We start from the raw sequence: 12,118 nt of genomic DNA on the forward strand, positions 1-12,118 counted from the left end.
ATTGTTGGTTTGGAAGGTTGTGAGGAAGATATAGAGCCTAATAGTGTCTATGGGATCGATGCACGTGAAGAAAGTCCCCAATACTACATGGAGGACTATTGGGGACAAGTCAAACCTGTCTATCAAGTAGCTGCTCTTGCGGCAAGAGGTCAAAATATCAATTACACTACCTAGAGATCATCTCTTCAATGCTACAAGTGTGGAGGCCCACATCATGTAGCTGAGTGTCCTATTAGGCTACAAAAGAATTCTATATTACTGCAAACCAATCAAGCAAGCATGTTTACAATGTCGATACTCATGTGTAATCGATGTGGCATAGATCATTTGATTGCCAAATGTCCAAATAATCCAAATGCACCGAGGATCACACCATTAAACTTGATTGAGGTTACCGAGGAGCCATCACAAAGTACACCTATGGTACCAATAAATGTACTCACACGATCGATGCTCCAAAAACAATTTTATATTCTTGAGGAAAGAGACATGGTATAGATTTCTCACTCTCAAAAGAAGAAGAAAACACGAAGGAAGAGATTGCAAAAAGCAGCGAAGTTAGACCCGAGTTCAAAGACCAACATAGTGACTGGTGACAACCTGTATATATGAACAACACTAAAGAGGATTCTGAATCACGTTAAACCATGGAGGCCAAAACAACCACTAGAAAAGAAACCAACAAGAAAGATCGTCATGAGCCACAATGGCCAGGACTCAAGAAGAAGATAGGAACTTACCCAAACCCTACAGAGGAGATTAAGCGAGTCAAGAAATTAAGGAGTTTGGTAGAAGAGACCCAAAGGGATCTAGAGCCAACACCTAAGCAGATCTAAATTACAAACACAGTGTTTCCCACACAACAACAACCTCACAAAGCCCATAGACCCCTAGCCATACCTAGTGTCATCAAAGAAGAAAGTGACTTAAAGTCATGGGAATGTGGGAATGTGGGCGTACTCACTTCTTGTTGGAAAGAATACTTACAGAGAGACTACCTGACCCTATCAAAGAAATGAAGATCCCATCTTCCCCACATCAATGGACTGAAGCCCAAAAGGTGTCGTTAAACATTTCCAAATTGATGGATTTCATGGCTTCAAAAGTTAAAACCACCATCATGTCAAAACTATATGAAGACAGCGAGCTATTCTTAGATCTTTGAGCTTTCCTCAATGAAGAACTGAAAGTCGGGCTAGCACAATTTTCACAGATGCATGGAGCTAGGGAGATGCCAATAGAGGAGGAACACTTAGATCTACAACCCAACCTAGATGAGAACTCTGTTGTAAAAATACCTGTTAACAAGTTCGAATAATACTTTGAGGGGGGTGATGAATCCAATGCGACCATACCAATCAATACCAAGGGATTAACTATGAAGAAAATCCTTGATGGTGGCAGTGGGTTAGCATTGTGACTAAAAATTGATGGGAAACTATGGGAAGACCTCACCTTGGGACCACAACCATAGTAGTAAAGATGGCCAATGGGTCTATTGTTAAACCTATTGGGATGCTAAAATTTCTCAAGCTCAAGGTCTTTGGACATAAAATACAAAACACCTTCATTGTTATGGATTCCTCCAAGCACAATATGGCATCCAAGATGATCTTAGGATGTCCTTTCATGAGGGAAGAAAAAATGGTGCATGACTGGTCTAAAAACCATGTCTACTTGCAGTTCCACGACTCTGTTATTCGAGTAGATCTTGTAACTGGTCGAGTACATTCTCTAGGAAATAAATTTATAATTGATCATAGATTTTACACCACATTCACTCGGTCCCATTTCAATATTGTTACACATGTAAAGTGGACATTGATGTTGGGGAAGATTCTCCTTATATGGATGTTCTACCTCGGATGATTAAATCGGACAATGTGGATTGGGTCCACCTAGCAGCAACCATAGACACTTGGGGAAACAGAAGGAAGACCTGGGTTACACCTGAGGGGGATGAAATACCACCGCTCGTACCCTTAAATATGATAGAATCAATGCATATAGCTTCTGATGACCAATAGGATGAAGGCTTGACTGACATTGGAACAAGTAGCATCTCACAAGACTATAGCCCACACCATTTGGAGTCAGAATCATCAATTGAAATTAACTCTGAGGACGAAATATGAGTTAAATCTTAGTGCAAATGTGGGGACAAACCATTCAAGGCCCAATGGTACCCTCGATGACAGTTTATCTAGGAGATCAGAAGACACAAGTAGCGATTCATGTAGTGACTCTTCACTAGAGATCGGCCATAATAAAAAATTAGACAATAAGAGTAAGAGATATAAGAGGCGACGATATTAAGCAAATGTGCCTGCTAGAATAAATAAAAAGAAATCTATCGTAGAATGGCTTAATTATATACCCGGGGAGGTCACCTAATGAAAATGTAACCTATCACATGAGTTTAACAGAAGGGTATTTAAATTTCTTGAAACTTACAGAAATATATATACATAAGGGCATTATTTTTTTAAATTTGAAAAAAACTTACAGATTTTAAAAGAAAAGGGTATATTATATTCCTAACAAAATTCACAGATAAGGGGTTTTACAAACATGTCTTGAACGCGCGTGATATGGTAGTTTTACACATAGTGAAACCCCTGAGATTATATAGGGGCATGTGATGCTCATCGGAAGTTGGTAGATAATTGGCATGAATATCTTCAAAGCATTAAGTGGTGTAGTCCACAACCCATTGACATTGCACAGCTAGATGCTACAAAGAATCCAAAGTTGAGCCGTACCGTAAGGAGGCGACAAAATTGAGAGTTAGCTCAACAACAAGAGGAAGCAGAAGACAAATCACAATCCATAGAACAACAAGACCCCACAAACTTACACCCTGCACGTGAACATTTCAAATCTTACACCACAGCAGAACGTAAGGTTGTGTATACAAAGGCTCAAAGAAAACCTATCGATGGAAGTCATGGAGTCTATGACGGTCCAACGATAGTTAAGGAGATAGAGTTAGCAGACCCAGGAAAAGAGCCCAAACCTGTTTTCATTGCCCAAGATTTGACGGAGACTGAGGAGTATGTACTTAAAGAAACTCTCAAGGAATTCAAGGATATATTTGCCTGGACGTATCATTATATGAAAGGTGTTCCACCTTTTGTGGTGCAACACACGATTCCCATGAATAGCATGACAAAACCAGTCCAACAACGACCCTACCCAATGAATCCTAAGTATGCAAAGATTGTTCAAGAAGAGATTGAAAAGCTTGTCAAATGAGGATTCATATACCCTATTGAGCACTCATAATGGGTGTCTCCAATAGCGATTGTTTCAAAAAAGAATAGGAAGCTTAGAGTGTGTGTGGATCTCAAGAAGGTCCATGCCGCCACCAGGAGGGACCATTACCCCTTGCCATATTCAAAACATGTTCTTGCAATAGTTGCAGGAAAGGAAGCTTATAGCTTTTTAGATGGATACTCTGAATACAATCAAATCACAATTGCACTAGAGGACCAAGCTAAAGCGCCTTTTATAACCGAATTTGGAGTGTTTGCATTTCGTGTTATGGCTTTTGTCTTAACCAATGCCCCTGCTACCTTCCAAAGACTAATAAACACCGCTTTTAAAGAATACCTGAGAGAGTTTTACGAAGCTTTCTTAGATGAACTTTGTGTTTATTCTTCTTGGAAAGAACATCTATCATGTTTACAAAAAGTGTTTGAGAAGTGAAGATTGTATCGCATCTCCTTAAACCCTCTCAAATGCCAATTTTGGGTTAAACATGGAGTCCTTATAGGGCATATAGTGCCCAAAAATGGGATTTCCAAAGATGAGGAAAGCCATTGCTGAATTTCCACCACCTACAATCTATAAAAGAGTTCAAAGGTTCATGGGCCATGTTGGTTATTACTGGTGGTTTATTTTAAACTTTGTCAAGATAGCTCGTCCTTTGTACAAGCTTCTTATTGAGTTCCACTGGACCGTGGAGTGTGACCATGCTTATGAGTCATTGAAAAAGATCTTGACAAGCGCTCCCAATCTATGAGTACACGATTGGAATGTAATTTTTGATGTGCATATTTATGCATTAAACTTTGCTATTGGGTGTGTTCTAGCTCAACCAAGAGAACATAGATTGGACTACCCGATTAGCTTTTCAAGTCGTCAATTGAATGATGATGAGAGAAACTAGACCACTACAAAGAGGAAAGGTTTAGCTATGATTTATGCAATAAAGAAATTTCGCTACTACCTTCTTGCCAACAAGTTTGTTTTCTATGTCGATCATCAAGCATTGTTGTATCTAGTAAATAAACCTTGTTCCATGGAAAGAATTACACGATGGTTGTTAATTCTTCTTGAGTTTGCTTCAAGATGCAAGCATAGGTAATTGCATTTTGAGAGAGACCTTCGACTTCGTGTCTACTAAAGCCATGGCTGTGTTGGACATTTCCTGCTATCAACAATCTCCAGTAAATAATACTCTTGTCATGCACAACATATCAACCAAAGCATTGTTGCATGACACTCCAAAACTTGGTCAAAGTAACTTCCAAATGGCTCACCGATCGAGCCGACCAAACTAGTACGGCCCCCGTTGAATCTTTAATGGCCAATATCTTGGTAATTGTAACTCCGATAAATGATCTGAAAAGACCGACATGCTCCACAAAGTGATCACTTCAGGCCCATGCATTCATTTAATTTATGTCCCCTTAGCTGCAGTTTTCCAATCCGGTATAGATCTGCAACTGACTTAAACTTCAAACTGCCATAAAATTTGCACCGTAGCTCCAATTGACGAGTCATAAAGACACGTTGATAGAGCACTTCAAGCACTGCAAGTCTAGATCACAATCTCCCATCTATACTCACTTCAAGTGTACTCCTATTTAGCATCATCAAGGAATTTTTTGACCCTTTAAAGCCACATATGGTATACATTAATCATTAAACTTGGCCTATTAACAAGCCCTGATCACTGCTGAATAAATATTTAGGATTCAACAAGGCTTAGCTTGGAGTTCTTTGCTCTTTTTTCCATCATGGAAGCGGAGCGGCATGACATCCACCCCCTCTGAACCTGCACAACCTCTGGTTTGTGCCTGTTGTACTTCATTTTGTATCTGTTATAGGTACCTTAAGCTCTTTGCCATCATCAGACTCATGTAACTGGTAAACATTTGAAAAAATAATATAAGGCTTATACCCGATCATCAATTTTCTAACTTAACCATCAGGTAGAAAATATTTGAACCATATATGCCGTATCTAAAAAGCATTTAATTATAGAAAATCTGTTTAGTAAACCCCGCCAGACTCAAGTGCTCCAATTAATGATGCACATGGCTTGACCATTAAGCTCTCTTTAGGAAACCCTGTCAAACTCAAGTATGCCTTACTCTGTCTACACATGGAATGGTTGTCAAGGCCTTTACTTTAAGATCTAGTAGCAAAACCAACTCAAAAGATGTGAATTTCATCAATTGTCCAAATAAGTATCTATGTAAGCTTATTGATCACATAACCAAAACTCGTCTGCATGAGCATAATCTAGAAACCAACACCTTGTACCATGCAACCTGCTACAACAAATAACTATTACTCTTCAAATCTCTAATTGGTACTTTAGTAGCCCCCAAGATCAAACGGGAAACCAATCATTTGCCCCATTATAAGCATTCCTTAAAAAAAATTGCACCATCCTCTAGGACCATAGGAAAAATACAAGTATTTTCAATCAATAGAGCATAAACATAAATTATCCCACAAATCTTCATGAAAACCGCCGGGATCATATGGCATATAAGTCAATTGCCTAGGACCATGCATATATTTGTCACCTCCTGGGTCAAAAACTAGCTCAAAATCCCCTACATCATAGGGTAACATCAAATCCAATATAGCATCAAGTAGCACTAGATACTGCGATATTCGTAGTACAACTGGCTCATCCAATTGTCAATCATCAATCATAGGTAAAAGCATTGGCACTGCATCTTCACTCTCACTAGTATTGGAGTCCCAATCATGCATATCTGAATACATCAAGTCTCTGGTAAAACTCTCTTCATTAGGCTCACAAGATGCATCAAAAAACAATTCTCTATCTAGTAGAGGCTCAAAATCAAGTAGAGCATCATCCAAAAACTATATAAATTCATCATCAACTGCATCTAAACAAACTTGCGCATGCATGAATATAGATTGATTGATATCCTTAGCATCTAAATTTGAGAATCCTTTGAAAGCTTTGTCCAATGAGCACATAGGATCTAGGTCCACCGCTTTAGAAGGTTCCTCCATCTTGCACATCTCAGGCTACTGTAAACTAAGATTTCCACATATGACATGCATACTAAATACATCCGCTGTAAACTGCTCCTCAAGTCTTTCACCCTCATCCAAATATCTTTGCACTTCTGTAGCATAAAGTTCAACATGCACATTGAAAATTCATCTAATACCCTGTCTCTATCATTGGCACAATGAAACCAATCATATTCAACACCAAGAGATTGCACTTCACTATGCACCCCCTCTGAATCAACATCATCAAGTTCATTATCATTCTGCCATAGTGTGAGCTGTATCTCACGAATTCTTGATAGAGAAGAATTTTGCTCCCCCTCTAAATCACCAGCAAATTCAGGACCAGTCTGCTAGATCGTAGCTCTAAGTCACAAAAACTTAACAAAGAAGGAGTCTGCACCCCCTCTGATTCATCATAATCACATTCAAGACCAATTTTCCACTTTGGTAGCTTGGCTTCACAACAACTTGTCAATGAAGGAGTCTGCACCCCCTCTAAATGAACATTTTGTAGGTCTTCAAGCACATACTCTTACTTAATCAAGTCCTCAGAATCTGATATATCCAAATCCGGTAAATCTGGTATACCCAAATCCATGATCATGCTACTCTCAATAGTAGCAGCCTTGCTTTGACCTATAACGTTTGTATCATCATTCAACTCTATGGTAGAATCTGTACCAGAAAATTTTTGTATTAATTCTGAGTTAGTAGCAAAAGTATCAGTTGTAACCGAATTTTCCTGCATGTCTACTTGAATATGGCTGCACTCATTCACCTGCATAATTTCTTATTGAGCTTTAGCCACTTCGTTGTTCTTTTCCTCCTGTACTGCATGTATAGGTTCTTTTCAAAATTCATCTTGTGTACCCTGAACTGCATGTGTATATTCTTTGTAAAACTCACTTTATGTATCCTGAAGCTGTAAATCCTCACACTCAAGGCTTCTACTTCAAGCACAACATCTGCAAAACCCAACTTTGCATACATAGCTTTAGCTATGTCTTCATCATCAGCCTCTAAGAAGGTAGCATCTTGTACAATACACTAAAAAATTACAGCTTCTAACTTTGATCGTACTTGTCCTTGGATATCTGCGTAGTTTGGTAGACTTGGACTCTGTTCTTGATAGCTTGCATAATGATCATAACTTACTTGTACAATAGCTTCTTTGATGTATTCCCAGTTGTCATTGCAGACTTTGGTAACCTCTTAAATCTGCTCCTTAAAATTTGAACGCACTAACTGCTCAAAGGATCTGACCATTAACTCTTCAGGCATCCCTCTTAACTTGGTTTCCAGCTCATAATTGTCTCGGTAGCCCTCTCGATCATAACCATCGAAGACTCGTCTCTCGTTGTATACCGCATCTAAAGTTTCATCCATGTGATTTTTCTTCTTTACGGTCTCCATTTTAAGTAGATATCCTTGAACCAATTGAAGCATCTTCAAAAAATATGGAACTGTTGACTTATCATCACAACCATTTGCACTTAACTCTGCAATCATTTTCATCATCTTCTCTAAATTCTCCATCTTTACCTCCCACCCTGCTCGTTTCGCATCGGGTTCACCAAAGATGTTGGGGGATATGTGTTCAAAACGTGAACCGGACAGGTGCTGAGCCTCTAGCTGTGAGAGGTGTGAGAGAGAACAAGAAAAACAGATGCATATGGCTTTGGCAATCACCGTAATCTTCAATTAAGCAAGTCAAGCTTGAAGTACAACTTAATCCTTAGCCAAGGTGGACTGTTAACAACAGTGTCACTTGGATTATCTACTAACTAGGAGTTTATGCTCTCGTTTTACACGATTAACCGGGCTGTTAATGACACCAGGGATTAATAAGCTGATTAATCAATCTTCAAAATGGTGACGGTGATGAAAATTTTCTTTTGTCACTTTATCTGCTTCAAATGCCTTCAAGAGCTCTTTACACTGCTTCTTTTCCTTGCTTAACCTCGTTTTTTCCTTGCCTTTTTAATCACGGTTGCTCACCTTGTGTTTGACGAGAGAGAGACTTCATGCTTGCTTAGATCCAAGAACGAGAGAGAAAGTACTTTAGCTACGCTTTGCTTCTCCAACACAAAAAAGACCTACTTGATTTGCTTTGTTTCTTAAGCATGAGAGAGAGAGAGAGAGAGCGAGAGAGAGAGCTCTCCTCTTATTATGCTTTCCTTCTTCGTAACCCTTGCATGATTCTCCTCGATTGATTTATCGACCCTTCTCCTCCTCGATTGCTCCTCATCTCCCTTACATGATCCTCTCTTGATTACGGTTGAGAGAGGGAGAGAGAGCCTTTGCTTTACCTTGGTTTGATAGCCGAGGACAAGAGGGCGAGAGAAAGATTTGCCCTTGTTCTTCCTTCCGAGCTCCCCGGACTCTCTTCTTCCTTCTATGTCACAACTACCCTCCAACAAACTTACGTTCCTGTCTTTCTCCCCTGCATACCCTTAAAACCCCCTTTTTCTTAAAATAGCGAATGGTGTCGCCGCTACTGACGTGGCACGGGATTCATCCCTATGATGTGGCAGCCTCGATGTTTGACCGCACCAAATTCGATGGCTTTTGTCTTGAATGAGGGCGCCTGGGCCTGCTGAGGAGATCTTGTTTCACGGTCGAGCTCGTCTGAGCTTCTCAACACACTACAAGAGGCTATTCATATTAGCGACGCTCACACAGCGACGCTCAAAAAAAAATTTCCCGGCGTCACTATGAGCGTCGCAAATTTCTTTGTAAATTTGCAACGCTCATAGCGACGCTCATAGCGACGCTTATAGCGACGCTCATAGCGACGCCGGTTGGGGTAAAAAAATAACCGAGCGCGCCCAAAAACTCAGATCTTAGATCTGAGTTTTTCGGCGCCCTCAAGCAAGGAGTAGGTAACGCTCTCCCTCACTCTCTCTCTCTCTCTCTCTCTCTCTCTCTTTTTCTTCTCCACACACACACACACACACACACACACACACACACACACACACACACACACACACGAGGAGAGGAAGGAGAGCCAGGTATGCTCCTTCCCTCTCCTCATTCTCATGTTCCCTTCCCCTCTTTCTCTCTCCCTCTCTCTCTCTCTCTCACACACACATACACACACACATAGTGTTTTTGAGAGAGAGAGAGAGAGAGAGAGAGAGAGAGAGAGAGAGAGAGAGAGAGAGTACAAACAAAAACAAAAACGCACACACACATACATAAACAAAGAATGCACACACACATTGAGAGAGAAAAAGAGAGAGAGAGCATGCATAAACAAAAAACGCACGCATTGAGAGAGGAAAAGAGAGAGAGAACATGCATAAACAAAAAACGCACACATTGAGAGAGGAAAAGAGAGAGAAAACATGCATACGATCCAAAAAAACGCACACACATTGAGAGAGAAAGAGAGAGAAACTAATTTAACGTCGTAGGAAACTAATAAAAATTAAAAGACCTAAAGATCTAGCCGACGAGGAGTTGAACTCAAGACCTATTATTCAAGAGGAAAATGGCATAATCAATCTATCATACTTGGCATGGGTGATAGAAAGGTTATACCATTTATCTCTTTTTATTGGCACACACATCCACACACGCGCACACACACAAGAAGAAGAGAGTTATAACGTCGTAGGAAACTATCTTAAAAGACATTAAAGATTAGGTTATATGTAGACTTACATTAAATTAGATTTAGGTTTATTTTTAACTAGATTTATGTTTATTTAAGCTAGATTTAGATTTACGTTATATTAGATTAGATTTAGGTCTCCATAGACTGCGATGCCTGCATGAAGCGGGTGAAGAAAGCCCTCAATGGAATATAGGGTATTGCTGCCTTCACTCATGGTGGGCTCCGTCGATCAGCGTCTGATGGATCGATAAAACTCCCTAAAGCACCATGGATTTTCACAGGAGCCCAAGAACGAAAAGTAAAAGAGACCATTCGATCTTTGCGGACCCCCACTGGCGTAATGCACTCGCTCCGAACGTGTTTTACTAAAGAAGGAAAGCTTACCGGTTTGAAGTCACACGATTGGCATAAAATGTGTCAGGTACGTTCCTAGTGGACTTTAATATCATTGCATAAAATGTGGACTTTAATATCATTGCTGCACATACTTTACAGTTTATTTTACCGGTTGCCATTGAGGGATGTTTGTCTCTCAACATCCGTAACACAATCTACAAACTTGCAAAGCTCGTGCAATGGATCTCACAAAAGGAGATCAACGTAGACTCCATACCATTCGCCAAACTAAATGCTACGGAGCTTGTGTGCATGTTTGAGAAACATTTTCCTACTACAATGCTAACTATTCAGGTGCATCTTCTTGTTCACATAGTTGATGAGGTGGAAATAGCTGGCACAGTTCATTCCAGATGGATGTTCTTCTTAGACCGTTTCATGAAAACGCTTAAGGAATATGTGCGTCAAAAGGCACGTCCGGAGGGTAGCATGGCAGAAGGTTGGTTGGTATCAGAGTCCCTAGTGTACATTGGAGAGTGGCTAGACGGATTTGATAAATCCCGGGACACGCTATGGCGAACCATAGATGATGAGCGCATATCTGGGATTGTCATGTGCAATCTCGGTGTTGAGAAGAAGATGACGGAAGATCTAGAGGCTAAAATCAACGATTTTGCATGCTTCACAATCCAGTGATGCAAAAGTGGATTTCACAATATGAGGATGCAAAGCAAGAGCCACAAAGGGCACGAATCGAGTGGAGACGGGGAAGACGACCACCGATGCACTATCCAGCGGTTCTGGAGAGCCTACCAACCTTCATGAGCTTAAGATGGTTGCACAACCAATTGAAAAGCGCACAACAATGCGGTGACGAAGTGACTGAAGAAGAGTGGGAGTACTCTCGGGGTTGCGCGACCAAGGTAAGTTTGCAATGTACGACTAGCAAGTGACTTTATTTATAAACGTTTGAACGGCCACTCATAATCTTTGTTCGTTGTAGTATAAGTCATACACCGCAGCATGGTGTAAAGGTCGACATTTTAGGGTGGAACGAATCGAGAAAAATCGTTTTACTCAAGATTGTGGAATCATGGAAAAATTTGAACAGTCTAGTCGACGACGTTCCTCTGATGCAGATTCTGTGGTGGCGGAACTCACTTACTTCGGCACGCTGCAAGAGATTTTGAGGATCGATTACAGAGGATTTTTTGTCGACTTGTTCGACGTGCAATGGTTCAAGATAATCATGGAGGGTCGCAACGCTACTGTGCGTAGAGGAGAGTCTGGTTTTCTTGAGGTGGATTCTACTAAGAAATGGACTGACCTAAGAGACACTTTCGTACTACCCGAGCATTGTGAACAAGTAAGTATGTAAATAGTTAACATCCCCCTTTTACAAGTTATGTGCTTGAAAGCTCTCATGTAAGTTATGTGGCTCTGGCAGGTAATATTTCATCCTACAAAGTCTACATCAAACTGGTGGTACGTCATAGAGGTAGCCCCTCGTAGTGCAAGGACGTATGAAGGCTACCATGTGCCAATCACAACAACATCAATGGAGGAGATCAGAAAAGATGCTCAATCAGAAGCCGCTGCGGTGGTGCCAGACGAGCATCAAGATGCTACTACTCTATATGGGGTGCATGCAGAGGAGCTACAAAATGAAACAGAGGATATGTGTTTAAATGGAGAGCTCTATATAGATATAGGAAGTTATGCTGAGTTATGCGAGGATGAGAGAGAGATCTCTTAAAGCCACAAATATTGTATTTGAACAATTTTGCTCCGTGTTGTAAAAGCTCTGGCTCTCTAAGTACCTTCCATGGTGTATAACGCTCTTTTCTACTCGCGCTCACATCTTTTGAT

This window comes from Adiantum capillus-veneris, chromosome 23 (genome assembly GCF_014529385.1).
Source record: "Adiantum capillus-veneris isolate H3 chromosome 23, ASM1452938v2, whole genome shotgun sequence".
Classification (NCBI taxonomy): Eukaryota; Viridiplantae; Streptophyta; class Polypodiopsida; order Polypodiales; family Pteridaceae; genus Adiantum; species Adiantum capillus-veneris.